Below are 21,661 nucleotides of genomic sequence, written 5' to 3' on the forward strand. Positions count from 1 at the left end.
AATACTGTGTTCCTCTGCTTCTCTGCCACAGAAGCAGGGCAGCAACTGAGGGAGGCGGTGTCTCATCACCTGAGGGAACCCCATCATCTGGAGAAGGTCTCAATACCTTTCTTTTTGGTGCCAATACCAAAAGTTTTGCAAGTTCATTGGAGATAGAATCTCCCAGACGTTCTGTCCTGATCAGCTTCTAAACACACTTGTATAGATGACGTGACTTCAGTCTCCTGAGGAGCTGGGAGGACAGGCAGGTGTTACTACAACCTAGCAGATATTTTCCTCAATGAAGACAATACAGCAGAGAAACTCCAGCTCCTCCCTACTGCTCAGTCCTGGAGGAGATACAGTCAATCCTACTAAGGGCCTAGACCAGGGCAGAGGGGAGAACGTTAAGACATGATGTTGCACATGGCCTCCTAAGGACCAGCCATGCTTACAACAGGGTCATTGGACATAGAAATAGTAGCAAAGAACACAAGAAGAAAGTGGAAGTTCCAGCTGGCTGTGGAAGCCTATGCTACTTTGGCCAGATCAACAGATCCTAGTACTTGACGCCCAGTGCTATGGGCAGACACTGGGCACATCAGCATACCATCTATTCAACAGGGCTGGTCCAGATGGGCACACACGGCCTGTGCTCTTCCTAACAAGAAACACAGCTGAGAGGCTTTTCACCAGATTAACTGTGGCCCCCGTTGCAAAAGGGACACCTAGTTAACGCTCACAGAGAAGAGGAGGAAGCCCCAGCAACAGCCTGCTAGGACAGCCTCCACTAGCCTCAGTTCTACAGGTGGAGTTCAAATTGGAACCGGGACCTAGGCGGCACCCTGTGACCTCTCAAGGCAAAAAGAAAATGTAGTGGTATTGTCAAAAGATGGAGAACTGAAGTCAGTTCTGCCATGGGGAGGTAGTAGACAGTCTCAGTCCTGGCCTCCTTTACCAGAGCAGCAGGAAAAAATAACCAGGAAGGTGGAAGTCTTAAATCCTGAGCACACACAACAAACTCAATGGGCCTGGGCCCACACTCAATGGCTCATCTGGAAGGTGGAGTGCTACACCTCCCTGAGACCTAGAGCACTGGGGGAGATCTGGAGGAGTTAAGAGAGGAAGTGGTCATTCTGCAGATAATGCTGGAGAACGTAACATGTGGCCTCCTAAAGGACAGAAGAGTGGACAGGAAAGATGGCTAAGGAGAACAGCCTTGTGCTGTGACACACACCAGCACTTAGGGGTGGGCCACTCCATCTACCTACCTGCTGTCAATCAATAACAGTCCGCTACTGGGCTCAGAGGGGGACAAGAATCCTCCATCATGACAAGATTCTTTAGTCCTAAGCTCAGTTTATTCCCACTGATTACCATTATTAAAAGGAATGAATATTCCCCAAAGTGATTACTTTCTCAGCATGCATCATCCTATAACAAACAGTACAGGACAGACAGTAGCTCACCTCTGCTGGGGCTTCAACAAGGACATTACAACTTGAACAAGTTGAATAATTCAGCTCTATTCCCCTCCTGCTGTCAAAACACCATGATCAAAATGGGCAGTGTGGAACAAAACTCCTGCCCCATTCAGAGAACACAAATGAGGAGGTGAGGATTCCTGGCAGAGGGGGACTGCCAAAGGGGTGAGGTGAGGGCAGCCCCCCACCCACCTTAAGTGTAAGCCCATGGTCTGGTCCAATCTCTCCCCTCTCTATAGCTTCACCAGCAGCTTCTGAAAACACAAGAACAGCTATGGACCCCTTACCACAGACAAAACAATTATTATATTAGACTGACCATGACAATGCCAAGTCCCTTGACATTGAGTGCTGACAATGGAATGCTCTAAGCAGTTTTGTTGGTCTGAGCTGCTGAAATACTGAAGCCTTCTTCAGTCTCACTCCTTCCTGGACTCACAGACTCAAGTACAAATCACAGGGAAACCATGGCACGATGGTCCTGTAGCACACTGTGCCCACAGTGCAGACCCAGCCCTGAGCCTTGAACATCCATTGCTCTTCATCCTGCATATATCTGACAGAATGCCAACTCCCATACAGATGGATTTAAGCACAGACAGATTTAATGCCATAGCAAAATTTCTCACAACCCCAGGGCAGCCTAGGACCAGCAAGAGCATTAGGCCCACACTTGCCCACATGCTTCACATTGCCGCTCATACTCCAGCTACTCCTCACTGCTTCTCTGGAATGGAAGTAGGCCATGAAGACCATGCGCACTGGATCAGCCTCCCATCACTCCCGAGGTGCCCAGCACAGGCCTGAGTTCCGTGCTTCTTAAATTTATGGTGCCTTCTATGGGCCAGCAGGTACAGGGTAGGTAAAGCCAGTGCTCTTACATCACTACATGGCAGATCTGATCTGAACACTTAGTGTGAGCAGATGCTGTTACTACTGCTCACTGTGCACACAGAACAGATGTCACACAGCCATCAAGCATTCCTGCAGGACTTCAGACAATGAGTTTAGAGCCCTAACCTTTTCTAATCAATTTCTAACCAAACAATATTATGGGTAGAGAAACAGAAAGGTACTTAGTGTGGAGCCATTTGGCCACTGGTGAACCAGCTGTCTGTGAGGCACAGAAGGGTCAAAGGCTTTGTGGTAGACCCAAGTCTTCAGCTGTCCTGATAGACTCTTCACCATCCAAATGAGGGCAGCTCAGGAACTGGCAGTGGGGTGAGGACAGCTGACAAGGGCCAACATGGTGAACAGATACTAGCAACTTTCCAATGTTGCCAGCATGGGCATCTACCCACAGAGCACCAGGCAAGTGCCAGTAGAGGCTGAAGAAGAAACACAGTAGTCTACTACATCTCTCTCACAGATGCCATGTGCCTTTCTTTCCCTGAGTCAGGTCTCTGCTAATGGGAGGGCAACTGCACACATTCAGCAGCCTCAATAAATCCAGTCTTTTACTGCTGCACTTGAGAAATTCATAATGCGTTTCACTGGGCTAAACACTGGTATCAGTTTGGTTGTGATCCTTTTGGAAACCCCAGAGAGGATACACCTTCTGCTTTCCAACAGTGTGAAGTACCTATATCCTTTGGCTCAAGGACCCTTCCCGCTAGCCCACAGTTAGCAGAGGCTGGAGCAGGCCTTCCTCCCCACCTCCCTGAAGCCACTGGCCCACCCAGACAACCCCGAATCATCCCTGGCCACAACCCAGCTCCCAGACAAACTCATACAGGAACACATTCCCACCAGCACAGCACCAGCCAAACTTCAGGTGAGCAGATTTTGAGTGTGACGAGATCACCAGGGTCACAGGGGCAGGGCAGAAGGCAGCCCCACAGGTACAGCTCACCCACTTGACCCTTACCTCCTCACCAGAGATTCCTTCAGCTTCTCTCAGTGGTCCAGCTTCCTCTGTGAGGAGCCCATTGTTCTCCGTCATCAGGACTGGCCGTAGTCACTCCAACAGCCACATATTGAAAAGGAACCCAGTGACCCAAGATCAACTGGAGGCAGCTCAGCCACACCAGACTCCTCAACACAGTGAACATTCTTCTCCTGGGATCAGTTCAGCTCCCAGTTCACCCAGGACAGCTGCAGCAACTTGAACTTCATGTTCCTCATGACAAGTGTGTCTTGCTCCTTCATACAGGCACAGCTTCTGCTTCAGGTCCTTTGGGAGACAGATACAGAGGACAAAGGACAGTATGCACTAGGAAACAGGAAAACTGCCTCTACTGGTAGAGAAGCCAGAAGGCTGAGATCTGAGAATTTGCAGAAAGTCAGAAGTAAAGGTGTGGCTCAAGTAATAGAACACTAGCCTTGAGCAAAAAAGCTAAGTAGAGCAAGAGGTTTCTGAGTTTTAAGCTTCCATATCTGCATGCACAAACATTGGATTTCCCTTGTCCACATGTGTCTGGAGACCCCGGTTTGGGCCCTTTGAGAGTTTTAAATAAAACCAGAAATCGCTGGTTACATGCATGGATGCTTTACCAAGGACGTTTCTAGTAGTTTCTAGCATGGCTGGCTGTCCCAGGTCTCCGATCTGGCGTGGGTGAGGACCTGCTACTCTAGGCTGCCTCCCTGTTGGTTCTAGAGCCCAGGGCAACTCTGGAAATGTATCTGCGAAGACCTGGGCAAGAGGAAGGTTGGAGAGGGAGATGGATAGGGTCTGAGGGCGGCCCTGGAAGAGGGACCAGGAGGCAGCTGGAATCTTGGGGTAGCAGAGGCCGACCGCTAAGTGCAACTCAGGATGAGGGGCTGGATGGGGTCTTAGGGTGGCGTGGGGCTGGGGGAGGGAAGCCAGACAAGATTCCAGGGAGCCCAGGGGAAGGGGCAGGAGGGCCGGCTGGGGTCTCCAGGCAATCCCGGACCAAGGGAAGAGGACCGGCCCCAATCACAGGGCTGCCTGGGGCGAGAGAACAGAATCCGGCCGGGATCTCAAGGCAACTGGAGGCAAAAGGCCCCGGGCGGGACCTAGGGCCGGCTGGGGTCCCGCGGCAGACCTGGAGGAGGGGCTGAGGGTTTGGTGAACGGTCCCGGGGAGCCTGGGATAAGGAACAGCTAGGTATCCTGGGGTGTCGAGGCAGAGGCAGCCCGGGCCACAGTCACCTCAACCGTCGCTCCCGAGCTGGGCGCCTCGGACTCCCTCCGCCCCGCCCCGCCCCGCCCGGCCCCGCCCACCGGGCCCACGATTCGCGCTTGCGCCCTGGGAGAACCAGAAATAACCGATTACCTGTGGGACGTTAAACCCAGCCGGCCAGACCCAGGTCTGGGGGCTGAGGCCGGGTACCCGGAACAAGGGGCTGCACCCCCTTCCTGCTGGGGGGGCTGGCAGCCCCCCTGCCTGCTGCAGCAGCTCTGGACCGCCAGTGTCCTAATACCACTCAATTCCACAGAAGGGTCCTAAAGAGCCCCCAGTGAGACGTGTGGGCTGGACTGGAGGTGTGGCTCAAGGGGGAGAGCGCCCACTTAGCAATGGTAGTCCCTGGGTTCAAACTTTCGATGTAATGAATGCAGACTGACAAAAGAGAGAAAAGTAAAGCAAGCTGGGGGAGGAGGAGGCACCAGCAGGAGAAGAAGGGTTAAGGACAAGGGGTGATTGAAGATGAATGTATCTGCCTGTGTGAGAATGCAGCGATGAAATGCATGTGTGCACACACACACTGCTGACTTTAGACCAAGGAAGAACTGCAAGCCAGTAAATGAAGGTGGCTACTAGGAGATAGAAAGAGCAAAGAATGGAACCCTTTTCAGAGTCTCTAGAAGTTACACATGTTGTGCCCTGAGTCGGGGTCCCCAAAGAAAACGATCGAGATTGAGGCATCCGAAATGCAAAAGCAAGGTTTATTGCGGGTTACAAGCCAGGCAAGGAACTCCTCGCACCCAAGATAGGAGGAGGAGGAGGAGTTGTCAATCAGGGTCTACCCGGCAAAAATCACAGATTTACAGCCATGGTGGCGGGGGTCGGGTTGGGTGAGATAAGGTAGGGATTGGGGAACTCCCTGAGCTAATGGCCCATTCAATTTTCAGAGCATAGTTTTATGGCTTAGAAAACAAATGCCATCCCTTGAATTTGGTTAATTTTAACATAGACAGGTCTTGACCTCAAGAGTCCAGATTCCCAAAGCTTCAGTATCATTATTATCAAAAATTAGGTTAGTGGGAGAGCAAAGATGGTGGTATAGACAGAGGCAGAGAACATGTTCCAGCTTCTCAGCAGTTTGGAAGTGAAACAAGCAGAAAATTGTGTCTTAGGTAAAACTGCTAAAGAAATTATAGCTGGTGGCACAGTGATCTAGATTCTAGATATCCCATGAACTTTCTAGTAGCAGAACAACATGGATTCATTAACTCTGTGCCACTACTGATTGTGTACCATCATGTATGGTCTTAAAAGTGATGCAGAAGCCAGGTGGCTAGTGACTCATATCTGCAACCCTAGCTACTCAGGAAGCTGAGGTCTGAGGATCCTTCCTGGGTGGGAAAGTCTGTGAGACTCTTATCTCCAATTTACCACTAGAAAAGTGGAAGTGGTGCTGTGGTTTAAAGTGATACAGTAAAATAGTTCAGGGCCAGCACCCAGACCCTGAGTTCAAGTCTCACAATCAAATAAATAAATGTAGAGGATATAGAAAAACCTGACAAGGAAATTCGCAGGCCCTGCACACATTAACTGCATCTTTGAATTCACCAAGAGACAAAAAAAAGAATGCTGATGCTTGGTTGAACAACATTTTCAGTCTCAACTCCATCCAGGAAATTCATGGACCTTAAAGAATCATGGAAATGCCAGACACCACGGCCTGAGAAAGGAACAAGTGCCTATAATAGAATCTAAGCTTCCTCTGAGTGGAATAGGAGACTGGAACCAATGTCTTGAGTGGTGATTGAACACTAATCATAAAAATTCATAACTCTGCCATCACCCATATACACAAAAACACTGTAAAAATCTCTAACTGCAAGGTCATAGACAAATATTCCAACCAAAAACTTGCATTCAACTGCATAAATCGCAATGTAGAAATATTGCTAGAATGAAAACAGTGAAATACAGGTCCTCCAAAAAACTGAGAAGTCAAAAGACCAATGACACCAGGATCCAGTATCTCACTCCTACAATCTTAGCTATTCAGGAAGCTAAACTCTGAGTACCATGGTTTGGAGCCAGCCCAGGAAGGAAAACCCAAGAGATTCTTATGTTCAATAAGCTACCAAAAAAAAGTCAGAAGTGGAGCTCAAGTGGTAGAACACTAGACTTGAATAAAAGAAGCACAGGGATACCACTCAGGCTCTGACTGGGCTCAGACCCTAGGACTGCCACAGATTTTTTAAAAGCAATGACAAGAATGATCAGTGAAATAAAAAAGATATATAGGTGCTTAATTGCAATCAAAGAAGATACAAATAGCTAACTGAACGAAAATTCTAATCAGATGAGTTTAATAGGTAAGACAATGTAGAATATGAAAGTAGAATTCCAGAAAGACAGAAACAATGAAAGAAATAAAAATGAAAATTTGGAAACTAAAAACACAATAACCAAATACGAAGTCTTGCTAAGGTCAGGCTCTGAGGATTTGTACCTTCTACCTGTAATCCTACCTATTCAGGAAGCTGAGATCTGAGGATTGCAGCTCAAAGTCTATGAAATTACCTCCACTTAATCAGCAAAGAGATGAAAGTGAAGTTTTGGCTCAAGTGTTAGAGAATCAGACTTGCATGAAAAAGTTCAGCAAGAACTGAAGGTCCACTGGGTACTGGTGGCTCATGCCTATGGTTCTAGCTACTCAGAAGGCTGCTATCTGAGAATCATGATTCAAAGCTAGACCACTCAGGAAAGTCCATGAAACTATCTCTGATTAATCACAGACAAAAAAAAGGAAGTGGCACCATGGATCAAGTGGTAGAGTACTAGCCTTGAGCACAAAGAAGTTCAGGGACAGCATCCACACCCAGAATTTGAGCTCCAGGACCAGGAAAAGGAAGAAAGAAAGAAAGAAAGGAAGGAAGGAAGGAAGGAAGGAAGGAAGGAAGGAAGGAAGGAACGAAGGAAGGAAGGAAGGAAAAAACAAAGAACTGAAGGCCCTTAGTTCAAGTACCAATATGAGCACACACACACACACACACGCACACACACACACGCACACACACACACAGACACAGCTTGTTAATAGAGTGGAATAAGCTGAAAATACCAAAGACTGAAGATAAACTGGAGAAAAATAGATCAGTCAGATAAACACAAAAAGAAAATACAACAACATAGATCAAATTAAGAACTAATGAGTGGTGGGGGAGTAGACTCCCGGCCAGCCTGGGAACAGAGAGACACGGGGTAGGACCCAGGTTCGCAGCCTCGCTCCCACATCCCTCCACCCACCCGCCCAGCGCCAGGTCTCAGGACCCTGAAACATGACCTCGTCTTTGCCAGGATGAAAGGTTATCCCCATTGGCCAGCTCAAGTAGATGAAGTTCCTGATGGAGCTGAAAAACCACCTACAAACTATCCATTTTATTTGCTCTTTTATTTTGGACCAAAGGAAATATTTCCTTACTCAGAAAATAAGGAAAAGTACAGCAAACCAAATAAGCGAAAAGATTTCAATGAAAGTTTATCGGAGATATATAACAATCCAAAAGTGAAATTTTCAAGTGCACAGGCATCAACCAATCAAATGCATCCATCTGGTGTTGAAATTGAAGAAAAAGAAACTAGTGTTTCCAAGGAAGATACCGATCAAGAAGAAAAAGCCAGCAATGAGGATGTGACTAAAGCAGTTGACACAACTACTCCAAAAGCTGCTAGAAGAGGGAGAAGGAGAAAGGCAGAAAAACAAATAGAACCTGAGGAGGCAGGAATAGTGACAACACCAACAGCATATGTTAATCTCAAAGTCCTAAAAGAGGACAGCCTGCCGCTACTGAAGTCAAGACTCCAAAACCAACAGGCAGACCTAAAACAGGAAAATAGCCCTGTCCTTCAGAGTGACATGACCACTGAGGAAGGCAAAAGTAAGAAAAAGGGCAAGAGGAAAAACCACCAAAGAAGAGCTTAAAAAGGATGAAGAGGGGGCCAGGAGTTTGGCCTAGTGTTAGAGTGCTTGCCTAGCATGCACGAAGACCCGGGTTCAATTCGTTGGTGCCACCTACATAGAAAACGCCAGAAGTGGTGCTGTGGCTCAAGTGGGTAGAGCACTAGCCTTGAGGAAAGTCCAACGGCAGGGATCAGGCCCTGAGTTCAAGCCCCAGGAATGGCAAAAAGAAAACAAAAGGATGAAGAGGGACAGAAGGAAGAAGATAAACCAAGAAAAGAACCAGACAAAAAGGAAGGAAAGAAAGAAGTAGAATCAAAAGAAAAGTTTAGCTAAAATGGGAGTTACTTCAACATCTGATTCTGAAGAAGGAGATGACCAAGAAGGTGAAAAGAAGAGAAAGGGTGGAAGAAACTTTCAGACTTCTCACAGGAGGAAGCTGCTAAAAGGCCAACAAGAGAAAGAAGCAGCAGATCGACATAGAATGGAAAACTGAATCAAAAAGCAAGACCTAGGCCGGGAGTTTAGCCTAGTAGTAGAGTACTTGCCTAACATGCATGAAGACCCAGGTTCGATTCCTCTGTACCACATAAATAGAAAAAGCCAGAAATGATACTGTGGCTCGAGTGGTAGAGTTCTAGCCCTGAGAAATCCCAAGGATAGTGCCTAGGCCCTGAGTTCAAGGCCCAGGACTGACAAAAAAACTGCTCAGAAAAAGCTAGAAGCGGCTCTGTGGCCCAAGTGGTAGAGTGCTAGCCTTAAGTATAAAGAGGCCCAGGAACAGTTTCTAGGCCAGGAGTTCAAGTCTCAGGACCAGCAGAAAGAAAAAAAGAAATAGAAGAAAGAAGGGAAGAAAACTTAAAGTTACTAAATTCTAATGAAAATGAAAGAGCAATTTTGGGATACAGCAAAGGCAGTCCCAAGAGGACAGTTTATAGCTTGTGAGTGCCTAAATTAAAAAAAAAGTAAGATCTGAAATAGCCTAATAATACTCTTCAAGCTCTTAGACAAACACAAGCAAGCAAGGCCCCAATTTCCAGACAAAAATTGGCTGCTTGCATAGGTTGCTTGGCAGTTCAGCAATGCTGTTGGATAGTGGACTCTCCTCTATATGTGCACAGTCCTTGATCCATGTAGGACAGCTCTCTACAGCCTCACCGCAAGCTTGGAGGCAGAGCCTGAGAGTAAAGTTATCAATAGCTCTTAGGCTCCAGCATTAAGTATTTGTTAAATAAAAACATGCTGACACTACATGTCAAAGAGAGGAGGACAGTTGTCCTCAAGGCAGAGTACTTCTCCTGCATAATTGCCAGGATTTACTTCCCTACAACTTGTCTTCCCACATTATAGGAAATCAAATAAGATTTCTGGACTCTGGCAACAAACAAAAGGCTTCACAGCTTATGAAAGTGATGGTAAATTATGAGACATAAGACAGCTCACATGGAGATAGCATTTAGAAAAGGTGTAGAAAATGGGTATGGTAGAGTGTTTGGGGATTACTTAAACCTGAATCCCTGAATCCCTAGTGCTTCCTTATACTATACCTCTGTCCTGAATTCAACCTGGAGCCTTTCCTGAAACCCTACCCCAATCTCCATTAAAACATCTCCCTCCTGCCTAGATTCAGTTTCAATCCCTGCTCCTAATCCTACCATCTCTGCTCTAACCTAGCCAAGGTCTTGCAGAGGGTGTTTCACAGACTCTAGACTGAGGCACAATCTTCCATGCCATCTAAAATTCATCACCTGGAACATGATGTGTTGTGGGGGGAAAAGTGTATGGGTTTACTGTATGCAGTCCAAAAATCTTGGACATTTGGCCTCCAGCTTCCAAGCTCTCATAGGTCAGGCAGTCTTCCCCATCCTTCCTGGAGATTTCCTTCTCAACAGTAAACTAGGGAAGAAATTGAAATAATATCTTCAAAAGAAGCTCAACTCACTGGGGCTGTCCCTTCAGGATCCATGAACCTGTGTCACAAATGAGTCCTCAGACAGAAATCGCCCTAACCTCTAAGTCAAAAAGAAATCATTGACCTTTCTGGATCTTGTTGCAACATATCAAGCAGCAAGGATCTAAACAACTTTGGCTTTAGCTAACCCAGAAGCTTTGATGAGAGGAGCAGTGATACTTCTTCTAGAGGAGGATGTGGTAAAGGAATAGAGACTTAGTCCAGAGATTGGCCCAAAAGACCAAATATAGGGGTTAGGGATTTAACTCAGTGGAAGAGTACTTGCCTGGCAAGTGCCAGGCTCTGAGTTCAGTCCTCAGATCTGTGGGGGGAGGGTCAGGAAGAAGGTAGAACCAAAAAAAATGGGGGGCAACTAAAAGACCAAATATCAAGTGACCCAGAGGTCACGTAATTGTCTGAGGTCTAACTCTGAAATAGACATAGAAAGTCACTTGTGGAGTCTATAAGACAAAGGATCAATGGCCTTAGAGGCCTATTTTAGAGACTTATGGCCTATGTCAGAAAGAACTTGAAATGCCCTAGAAGTACATGTATGCAAGAAATTTGAGGAAATAAATAAAGGTTAGATTCTTATCACAGCATCAATCACGGCCTTTTATCAATATGGCATTCTTTTTATCTGAGAAGTTCCCCATCCAAATCTAAAGCAGATTTGTTCACACAGAAGAGAAAGGACAGCTATCTGAATACCTCTCAGACTACTTCATCTCTTGGTTCTAGCTAACAAAACATATTTAAAGATTGTATTGGGCTCTAATGGCTCATGCCTATAATTCTAGTTAATTAGGAGGCTGAGGTCTAAAAATCTTGGTTTTGAACCAGAAATTCAGGAAGACAAATTTGAGAGACTCTTATTTCCAATTAATCAGCAAAAAGCCAGATGTGTAGGCATGTCTCAAATGATAGGACTTCACTGGAAGCTAAAAATTGAGTGAGAATATGAGAACAGTAGGAAATTTTTTTCATATATACATGTCACCATATGTGTATGCATATATGCCATATAGTTTACACATAACTGTGTATATGTGTTGTATCATATATGTGTATTTGTTGTATATGTTGTATATTTGTCTATATGCATGTATGTATGCACACACTTCTATATGTATATTAACATATATATCGGCATGTGTGTATGTATATATGTATATATACATATATATGTATATATATGCACACACATACATATTGTGGGTGACAGTGATTTGTGGCCTTCCCCATCAGGTCCAGGAATTCATAGAAATCTTTATAACACAGAGTCCATTTAGATATATTCCTTGTTCAATTTTCTGTCTCTTACTTTCCCTCTCATTGCTGCTGTGAATTCTAATCTTAGAACCTCCAAGCCCCTGGCTAAAGAGCACTCCTTTTATACCATCATATTCTACTGTGGAACCCTACAAAGGTCTAACCTTGTAGAATTCAAATTTTAAATTTGGCCTTCCAAATTGTCATGAAAGGTTATTGGTGGATGTGGAAAATAGATGCATTTTGAGAGTTTGTTAGGTTGATTTAAACTCTTACCTGTCGGAAACACAGATCTCCATTTGTACTTTTCCTCTTTGCCCTCCAAATCTTTTTTTGTTCATTTTTTATCAAAGTAATGTATAGAGGGGTTACAGTTACATTCACCGGATAGTAGGTGCATTACTTCTCACACCCCTTCTTATGCTTTTGTCCCCATTTCCCTCTCCCACTCCCTCCCAATCATCTTGGTTTTCCCCCCTTCCCTTTCCTATTTCAAATAAATAAATGCATATACAATATAACTAACAGGTAACAAAGTCAGTAACAATATGAGATTAACCAAAGGGCAACAAAGGAGAAGAGAAATAACCATAGTACATTAAGAACAACAATCACTCAATATAACGCTCTTATTTCTGAATCCTAGAGAACCTTTCATTTAGTCTCATCCTATATGACCTTATCTAGGTTTTGCGCTATTGTAATCCTCTGCTTAGAGAGTCCTAGATGTGTACTAATTATGACAAATGAGGAAAACCATATTCCTTTATTCCTATATTCCTTTGGGTCTGGCTTACTTCACTTAATATGATTTTTCCAAGTCTTTCCATTTCCTTCTAAATGGAGCATTGTCATTCTTTCTGATGGCAGCGTAGAATTCCATTGTGTATAAATACCACATCTTGTTGATCCACTCATCAACTGAGGGGCATCTGAGTTGGTTCCATATCTTTGCTATGGTAAATAGTGCTGCAATGAACATCGTTGTGGCTTTAGGATGTCCTTGTCTCTGGACTTTTGGGTAAATGCCAAGGAGTGAGATTTTAGCCCCCCAAATCTTAGGAGGTAATTCTGTGTCTTAGGTTCATTTGGCGTTCCTATGACAAAATACCAGAGATTCATAAACAGCAGATTTACTTGGCTTACAAGCGGGTTGTCAAAAAATCCAAACATCTCAACACACCTGTAAGGATCACTCCACTTATTATAACACAACTTTAAGAGAAGTAAAAATGAAACCTGATTCATGTAGAAGCAGCCAAGGCCTCTGATAGCCTTGCTTTACAAAAACCAACACTCTGAAGACCAATCCCCCCAAACACTATTCATCTATTTTTGAAGATGGATTCTGGTTCTGTCACCTCAACACACTGAAAACCCATTGGGGTCCTCAACACTATAGTCCCTATGGTCTCACACTGAGAACCATAGCAGAGACCCTTTATATAGAATTAAAATACATGACAACAATGACATTTGTGCGGAGACTGAGGTACATGGTAATAAATGGCTCTAATGGATGGCACATCTGGAATATAATTAACGAACTAATAAGCATTGGTTACTAACAGATTAAGAGAATGAGAAGATAATCTATAACCAGCAAACAACTAGAAAAGGGGAAAGAAAAACAGTAAAGTATTTTAAGAATCCAAAAGTAAGCCATAAAAATGCCAAAATACTGCCCAAAGCTATCAAATTCAATATAATATTCATCAATATCCCAACAACATTCTTTGATGAAATGAAAGAAGCAATCCAGAAATTCATTTGGAATGATAGAAGATCCCAAATAATGAAAACAATCCTTAGCAGGAAAAACAGTACTTGAGGAATATCAATACCAAACTTCAAACTCTGTTTTAAGCTGTAGTTATAAAAAAAAACAGCTTGGAGCTTTTTTTGGCACTGCTGCAGGCTTCATGCCATCATGGTTAACTAACATTCCCAAAACCCGCTGGACTTTCTGTAAGAAGTGTGGCAGCACCAGCCTCACAAAGTAACACAGTACAAGAAGGGCAAGGATTCTCTTTATGCCCAGGAAAATCATCGTTATGACAGAAAACAGAGTGGCTATGGTGGTCAGACTAAGCCCATTTTCCGGAAAAAAGCTAAGACCACAAAGAACATTGTACTGAGACTTGAATGTGTTGAGCCCAACTGCAGATCTAAGAGAATGCTAGCTATTAAAAGATGCAAACATTTTGAACTGGGTGGAGATAAAAAGAGAAAGGGGCAGGTGATCCAGTTCTAAGTTGCAACTTTTATTATGAAGACAGTACCACCGTGATGTCTAAGTTCCAGCTTTTGATATGAAGACAATAAAATCTTGAGGTCAAATTCAAAAAAAAAAAAAAACACAACAGCTTGGAGCCAGGTGCAGGAATTGGGGGAGGGGTGGGGAAGTGGCTCATTCTGATAATTCTAGCTACTCAGGAGGCTGAAATCTGAGGTTCAAAATGGTTTGAAATTCTATGAAACTCTTATCTGGAATTAACCACCAGAAAACCAGAAATGATGCTGTGGCTCTAACGGTAGAGCACTAGATTTGAGCAAAAGAGTTCAGAGACAACAGTCAGGCCCATTATTCAAGCCCCATGACTGACAAAAAGTATAAGAAGACAATTTTTTAAATTAAAAACAGAAACAAAAACAGCTTGGTCCTGGCACATGAACAGGCCTGAGAACCAATGTAATAGAATTGAAAACCCAGTAATGATCCCACAGACCTATGGCCACCTAATCTTTGATAAGGGAGCCAAAATTATCAAATGGAAGAAAGACAGTCTCTTCAACAAATGGTGCTGGCAGAATGGTTATATAAGTATAGAAAACTTAGAGCCTTGTACTCACCCTGCACCAGAATCAACTCTAAATGGATTGAAGACTTCAAAGTAAGAGCAGATACCCTGATAAAATTACAGGAAGAGATGGGGGATACACTAGGATTCCTTGGCACAATTCAAAACTTCCTAAACAAAGATCTAGAATCACAACAAATCAAAGAAAGGCTGGATACATGGGATTGCATTGAACTGCAGAGCTAGCAAGATAAATAGAGAGCACACAGAGTAGGAGAAGACATTACTAGACATATGACAAGGGTCTCGTGTCAAAAATATACCTAGAGGACTGGAAATGTGGCTTAGTGATAGAGTGCTTGCATAGTATGCATGAAGCCCTGGGTTCGATTCCATAGGACCACATAAACAGAAAAGGCTAGAAGTGGCACTGTGACTCAAATGGTAGAGTGCTACTTTGAGCAAAAAAGCTCAGGGACAGTGCCTAGACCTGGAGTTCAGTTCCCAGAGATGGAAAAAACAAAAAAACAAAAAAAACTAGGGCTCAAAAAATTAAGCCCCAATAACAAAGCCTCAAAGAAACAACCAACCAGTTAACAAGTGGGCTGAAAGAATTAAAAAGAGACTGCTTTTCAGGAAATAAAAATAGCCAATAGGCACATGAGGAAATGTTCAACATTTCTGGCCGTAAAAGAAATCCACATTGGGATTCTACCTCCCCCCAATTAGAATGGTCATTATCAAGAAAACAAATAATAGTGGCACTTATTATACGAAGACAAATTATTTGTACCTAGTCCGAAGCTTAAGCCCAAGGTCTGCATGCTGTCCCTGAGTGTTTTTTCTTAAGGCTACTACTCTACCACTTGAGCCACAGCTCCACTTCCAGCTTTTTTGTGATGGCTAATTGGAGATAAGAGTCTCAAAAACTTGCCTACCAAAGCTAGCTTTGAATTGTGATCTTTAGATTTCAGCCTCCTGAGTAGGATAACTGGCATGAGCCATGATCATCCAACTTACAAAGGCAATTTTTAAAATAAAATATTGGGAAATTAAACCCAGAAATCTATTTTAATGCATCTATAAATTTACATAGTCGAGAATATTTCTTCCATTTTTTCTACAGCATATACTAGAAGTAGTTTTTTTTACTGAAGGACTGTAATAAACACTTTTTAAAAATTATTTTTGTCTTGCTTGAAGCCAGGCAAGCCTTGAACTTGTGATTCTTCCATGTAAGTTTCCCAAATGCTGCAAACTAACAGGTATTTACCACTTTGCTAGCTCTCATTTCAAAATATATTTATTTTACCTCTCTCTTTAAAGATAGGTTATCTAGTTATAGAAATCCAGATACACTTGAATAATATATGCTACCAGAGGCCTATCATATCTACTGTCAATGAAACTTCCCTTGTATATTATTTCTTTGACTGTAACCCATCTCCCTTTAATTCTTTTCTTTTGTGTTTGTATGGGTCCTGGGGCTTGAACTCAGGGTCTGGGTGTTATCCCTGAGCTTTTGCACTAAAGGCTACCACACTACCAACTGAGCCACAGCTCTACTTTGGCTTTTTAGTGATTAATTGGAGATAAGAGCCCCACTGACTTTACTTCCTCAGCTGGCTTTGAACATAATCCTCAAATCCCAACAACCTGAGTAACCAGGATTATAGGTTTGAGCCACTGGCCTCTAGCCTCCCTTTAATTTTTAATACTCCAAAGTTTCCAGTAGATTTAAATGCTAATTGATCAAGAAGATTTTTCAACTCAAGGTCTATGTTTTTTAATAATTGTTTTATTTTTAAAGTTATTCATTGTTTGCTGGGGTAAGCATGGAATTCTGGATGTCTTATTTTCTAGGCAGTGTTACATCCTTAAATTGTATCTTCAGTTCCGAATTGTTATATAGCTTCTAATTTGGATTTAATAATTTAAACATCATCTCTTTTCTGTTCTGCTTTCTTGCATATTTCCACTGTGAATTTCTTCCACTTCTGAATTTCTTGTTCCTCAAATTACTCTTTTATTTGTAGGCTCCTTTGTTGTACTATGTTAAGATCTAGAAGCTTTCACTGTTATCTTTCAAGTCATTAATCCTTTCTCTTCAAAGAAGTCCAGTGTACTATTATTTTAAAACTTTTGTTTTACAAAATTTATGCCTTTTAAAATCTTCCTGTGTTTATTTCATGGATACTACTTCCTTCCTTATTCCACTGAGTAATAAACATGTTGAAAATATTCTTAGACTGATCTCTACACCTACAGGAATTTGAAAAAATAAACTGTTAAATTTGTCAACATTTTCTGTAATCACAGACTTCACTTAGTGTTTAAATTGGGAGGTAGTTGTTGGGAATTGAACCTAAAACCTTTATTAGGCTTTTAAGAGTTATTCCTGCTTGAAAGTCCTTCTTAAGCACTTTTTCTTTCCTTATATCAGTATTCTTTCAGCTATGATCATGGGTTTTGCAGGTTTAATCAAGCTTAGCAGATCAACTTGGATTTTTACACCATAGTAACATTTCAATTTGACGATTTGCGTTAAGTATTGTATAGACTTCGTTTTAAGAGAGTAAGTTCCATCTTTTTAAACTATCTTGAGAAATAACCAAAGGCTTATGAAGTAGAGGAAGAAAAACAGGAGGCATGTCCTGGCTCTTTACAAATCTCTTCTCAGTGTCATATATTATATCTGTGGTTAAAATTCTAGGAGTGCGCTTCAACTTCACGAACCCACTCAGATATCTCTGCTGCAGATCCTGTAGATCCTGGAACTGGTGTTCTGAAAAGAACCACATTGTCAAAGAATTACATGTTGATTCAACCTTTGGTTATGCAGAGATGGACAGCATAAATCATAAACTTGAGTGTCCTTCCTTCTGGCATTTCCAACTAAAGGGGAAATAATGGTGTACATCTGATCTAATACCCTTCTCTAAGCAGTAAATTAGTCTGGCTAACTGGGTTCTAGCGGATCCTACAAGATCAGAGCAGGTAAAGAGAGTGTCTCTTCTTTTTTTTGGTGTTTATACAGTAATGAAAGGTGCAGATGGAAAGAGAAAGACACACTGGGTACTGATAACAATAAGAATGAGGAAAATATCCTAAAATGAGGTACAGAAATGAGCAGAGTGATCAGAGCTACACAGACACTGTGTCATTTCTTTCAACATATGCTAAGGTAAGTCCTGAGTATAAAAGGGCAGTGGCAATTAGTTAGGATTCAGCTGTCTTCTATAATGTTTCAGAACCTACCACCTTGGAGGGGTCATTAGTCACTGCAATCTTTTCAAGGAGCCACTGAGCATTGGAAAAGCAAGTAAAAGTATACTGTATGTCCCTCTACTCAGCCATCATTTCCCCTTTCCTTTTAAAGTCCTTTCCTGACTAAATATGCTTCCAACCTAAGATCCAAAATAAATGGCATCAACAAGAAGACTAAGTCTATAAGAAAGGCTTGAATGTAAAACTCATGGACAGAGAGAAAAAGTGAGTATAAAAAGGTAATACCGGGCCGGGAGTTTGGCCTAGTGGTAGAGTGCTTCTCTAGCATGCATGAAGACACAGGTTCGATTCCTCGGTACCACATACATAGAAAAAAGCCAGAAGTGGTGCTGTGGCTCAAGTGGTAGAGCTCTAGCCTTGAGAAAACCCAAGGACTGTGCTCAGGCCCTGAGCCCAAGCCCAGGACTGGCAAAAAAAGGTAATACCATGAGAAAAGCAGGAGGACATGTGTATTTCTCATTACCATCATCCCCATGTGGTGACCACTCATGGCTCAAGGATTGAAAAGACAGAGCTCCTACCCCATCAGTCCTCCAAGCCTTATACTGTGAACGGCCTAGGATTCCCAAGTATCCCAAGTATACTTAAAAGAATGTCTTCCTAACTAGTCTAAACATACAGGAAACAAATGCTTGAAGCCAGGTGCTGGTGGCTCACGCCTATAATCCTAGCTATTCAGGAGGCTGAGATCTGAGGATCATGGTTCAAAGCCAGCCTGGGCTTTGAGTCTATGAGAGTCCATGAGACTCTTATCTCCAATTAACCGCCAGAAAACTGGAAGTGTTTCTGTAGCTCAAGTGCTAGCCTTGAGCTGAAGAGCTCAAGGACAGTGTCCAGGCCCAGATTTCAAGCTCCACAACCCACAAAAAAAATATTTGAATTCATCCTTTGAAATGGAACATAAACTGGAGCTAACTTACTAGTCAACAATTTGCACCCCAGAACCAAGTCACCAAGTTTCCAAGAGCTCACAAGATATTCATAGCAATAAGGTTTAGGAGAAGGGAAAAAAGATTTAGCGAGACAAAGACCTAGTGGTAATGATTTTCATCAAATACATTTAGGACATTTTCTATGGTAGAAGTAGTAGATTGATTTCTTCCATGCCCACTACAATCTCCTTCTGTCTGCCTTTCCTATAGAACTATATATTCATCTACCGGCTTGCAGGGAAAGGTGGCTACTAGAAATAGAAAGAAGCTTTCTGAGAAAACTACTTCCTTATAAAAAGGAGATTGAAGAGGTTATTCGTATAACTCAGTGGTAGAGCACTTGCTTAGCATCAAACTACCATACTTCTCCCAGCTTAGAATGTTATCATAGAATTTGAATGTAAAGGAGATGTTCTTTGACCATAAAGACAAAAACTACCCACGAACAATGGCTGAACCAGGATAGAACCTACATCTGTTTCAGCTAGGCAACTGCAATTCTAGCTACTCAGGAGGCAAGATTTGAGGACTGTAGTTCCAAGTCCTCCAAGCAAACAAATCTGATAGACTCTTGTTTCCAATTAACTAGCAAAAAACTGAAAGTGGAGGTATGGCTCAAGTGGTAGAGCACCAGCCTTGAAAGAAAAAGCTAAGGAGATTACAAGGCCCTGAGTTCAGAGCTCAGTACTGGCACAAAAAAGGAAAGGAGATGAGAAAGGGAGGGAAGGGGAGGAGTGGAAACATGCTTTACTTCTGAAGAGTTTTTATATTGATAATTTGGGGGTTTGTTTTATTTGGGTTTTTTGACCAGTCCTGGGGCTTGAACTCATAGCCTAGACACTATCCTTGAGCTTTCTCAAGGCTAGCACTCTACCAACTTGGGCCACAGCACCACTTCCAGCTTTTTCTATGTATATGGTATCAAAAGGGGCTTATGCATGCTAGGCAAGCACTCTACCACTAGGCCATGCTCCTGGCCCCATAATTTGTTTCTAATCACACAGAAAGATCAAATACTACTTCCTGTGCTTTTTATTTTCCAATACTGGGGATCAAACCTAGGGCCTTGGCCAGTAGGGCAAGTGTTTTGCCATTGAGCTAGGCCTCCAGCCTTTGTAAATAACATGAGGAAATTAGGAAACAGAGAAACACTTCTCATTAAAATTTATCATCCTATATATTATGTTAGAAATCTAACATTCTCTATGTGATCCTTTGCCTTTTATAAGTATATGTCTATTAATCTGAAAGCAAGAGCTTTCTTCCTTTTTATAGTCTCCATTGAAAGCCTTGATAAAGATAGAATGATCCATTTTGTTTTTTTAATCTCTAAAAAAATCTCTAAATCTCAGTCAAGCCAAGATGTATAGAAAATATTGCATTCTACTAATTTTAAAGAAGAAAAGGGCACCTACGGGGAGCTGTACAAATTGAGTCTCACTGGTCATTTCAAAAGAAGAATTTAAGTAGAATATCTAAATAATACATCTTTCAAGAATTAGTCTGAAACTTTAACTTAGAAGTTTATCAAATTATTTCTATATATTTCATTGCCACTACAGCTTCAAGAAATACTGCTATGAACCTCAGAACAAACAATATTTCTCCAGGTCACTATTTGGTTATTTCTGCTTTGAAAAGCCACTTCAATTTGCAACAAGATTTCCATGGACTTTTTCCAAGTAGCCTCATCATCTATTTACATTACCTGGTTCCAATGTGGTGTATTTGGGAAGCCTATCATCAAAGACCATCTGTGGGCGTAAGCCCATAGAACTCATTTTCCGAATAATAAATTGGGATACAGAACCAGGGTCCTTGAGGATAATGTAATGAAAACTCTGGTTAGAGGTCTCAAGTTGGACCAGTCTATGACAGGAGTCAGGCAGCCGCTCCATTGAGGGGGTGATGCCGATTAGCAGGCGCTGGTAGGAGAGTTCAGCCATAGACTGCCGTGACCTTCTTTCCTTTTTAACAACAGGACATGTATAAACAATTTCGGAATCTTCACTTCTTGCCTCAGTTCCATGGGTGCATGTCATGGCATTTAGGTTTTTAGCAAGTAGTTTCTGTGCTTCCTTAAGAGAAATGCTCTGAGTTTTTAGGAGACTTGATTTCTTGCATTCCTTGTTAAAAATATGCATCAATAAATATAATTCAGGCAGCTGTGAGAGAAAAAAAAAGGAAAGTCACAAAACCCATGAAAAAAATCATCTGGCAGATCCCAAACTCTGAAAAAAATTGGACAACCAATAGTCACAGAAACAAAAGCATTTGTTTTTAGAAGATATCTTTGCCTAAGTAAACCAAATCAGGAACAGGGAATAGAGAGAGCAGAAAGTTGAATCTTACTTAGATTGTGTTCTTTATGTATGTCATGTAAGCTCTCAGCTGCAAAATAAGCCAGCTAGTGCTGGACTTCAGAGTCTCTTAGATTTTTCCATCTCTATAATTCTGAGTGACTATCACAAAGGATAGCTCAGGAGGCAGTGACCAACTTTACTCGATTTGAAGAATACATTTCTTTTAAGGAAGGAAGGAAGGGAGATCATATTGATTTCAAAGCATCATCTGGATGTCTCAAGAGCTCAGAGTGGGAAATGCAGTAGAAAGGAGACTGTAAATGGTTGTGATTGGCTGGAATAAAGTTAGTGGTTTCATTTGTAGAGTGATTGGGGGTAGTTGTCATCAGAAGAAGAAAAAAAAACAATAAATGATTCATCAAAGTATATTTCTCTATACAAAATGCTATATAAAGGAAAGAAATTTTCTGGTTTCCTACCTATAAATCACTCCTAAAATATTTTGGGCATTAACTCAGAAAGCCAAAAAAATACAACTCAGCTAAGAGCCAAAAATTCAGGATATTTGGTTGAGGATGTGGTAGAACACTCACATAACATGCTCAATGTGATGG

The 21,661-nt window shown here is 42.4% G+C and overlaps 1 long non-coding RNA gene and 2 pseudogenes across 2 annotated transcripts; all 3 read left to right on the forward strand.

Moving 5' to 3' along the window:
- The first annotated feature begins 4,738 nt into the window (after positions 1-4,738).
- LOC150064961 (uncharacterized) lies at positions 4,739-20,421 on the forward strand. 2 transcript variants are annotated; one of them, XR_016534872.1, is made up of 4 exons: positions 4,739-4,907; positions 17,562-17,708; positions 17,904-18,016; positions 20,307-20,421. It is a non-coding gene; the product is annotated as an uncharacterized LOC150064961 (long non-coding RNA). The 2 variants fall into 2 exon arrangements; XR_016534873.1 differs by having other exon boundaries at positions 4,739-4,882; positions 20,307-20,420.
- LOC150064962 (PC4 and SFRS1-interacting protein pseudogene) lies at positions 5,666-8,577 on the forward strand (annotated as a pseudogene).
- Positions 13,646-14,042, forward strand: LOC150064963 (large ribosomal subunit protein eL42-like; annotated as a pseudogene).
- Positions 20,422-21,661: the final 1,240 nt, after the last annotated feature.

This window comes from Megascapheus bottae, chromosome 3 (genome assembly GCF_031878675.1).
Source record: "Megascapheus bottae isolate mThoBot1 chromosome 3, mThoBot2.hap1, whole genome shotgun sequence".
Classification (NCBI taxonomy): domain Eukaryota; kingdom Metazoa; phylum Chordata; class Mammalia; order Rodentia; family Geomyidae; genus Megascapheus; species Megascapheus bottae.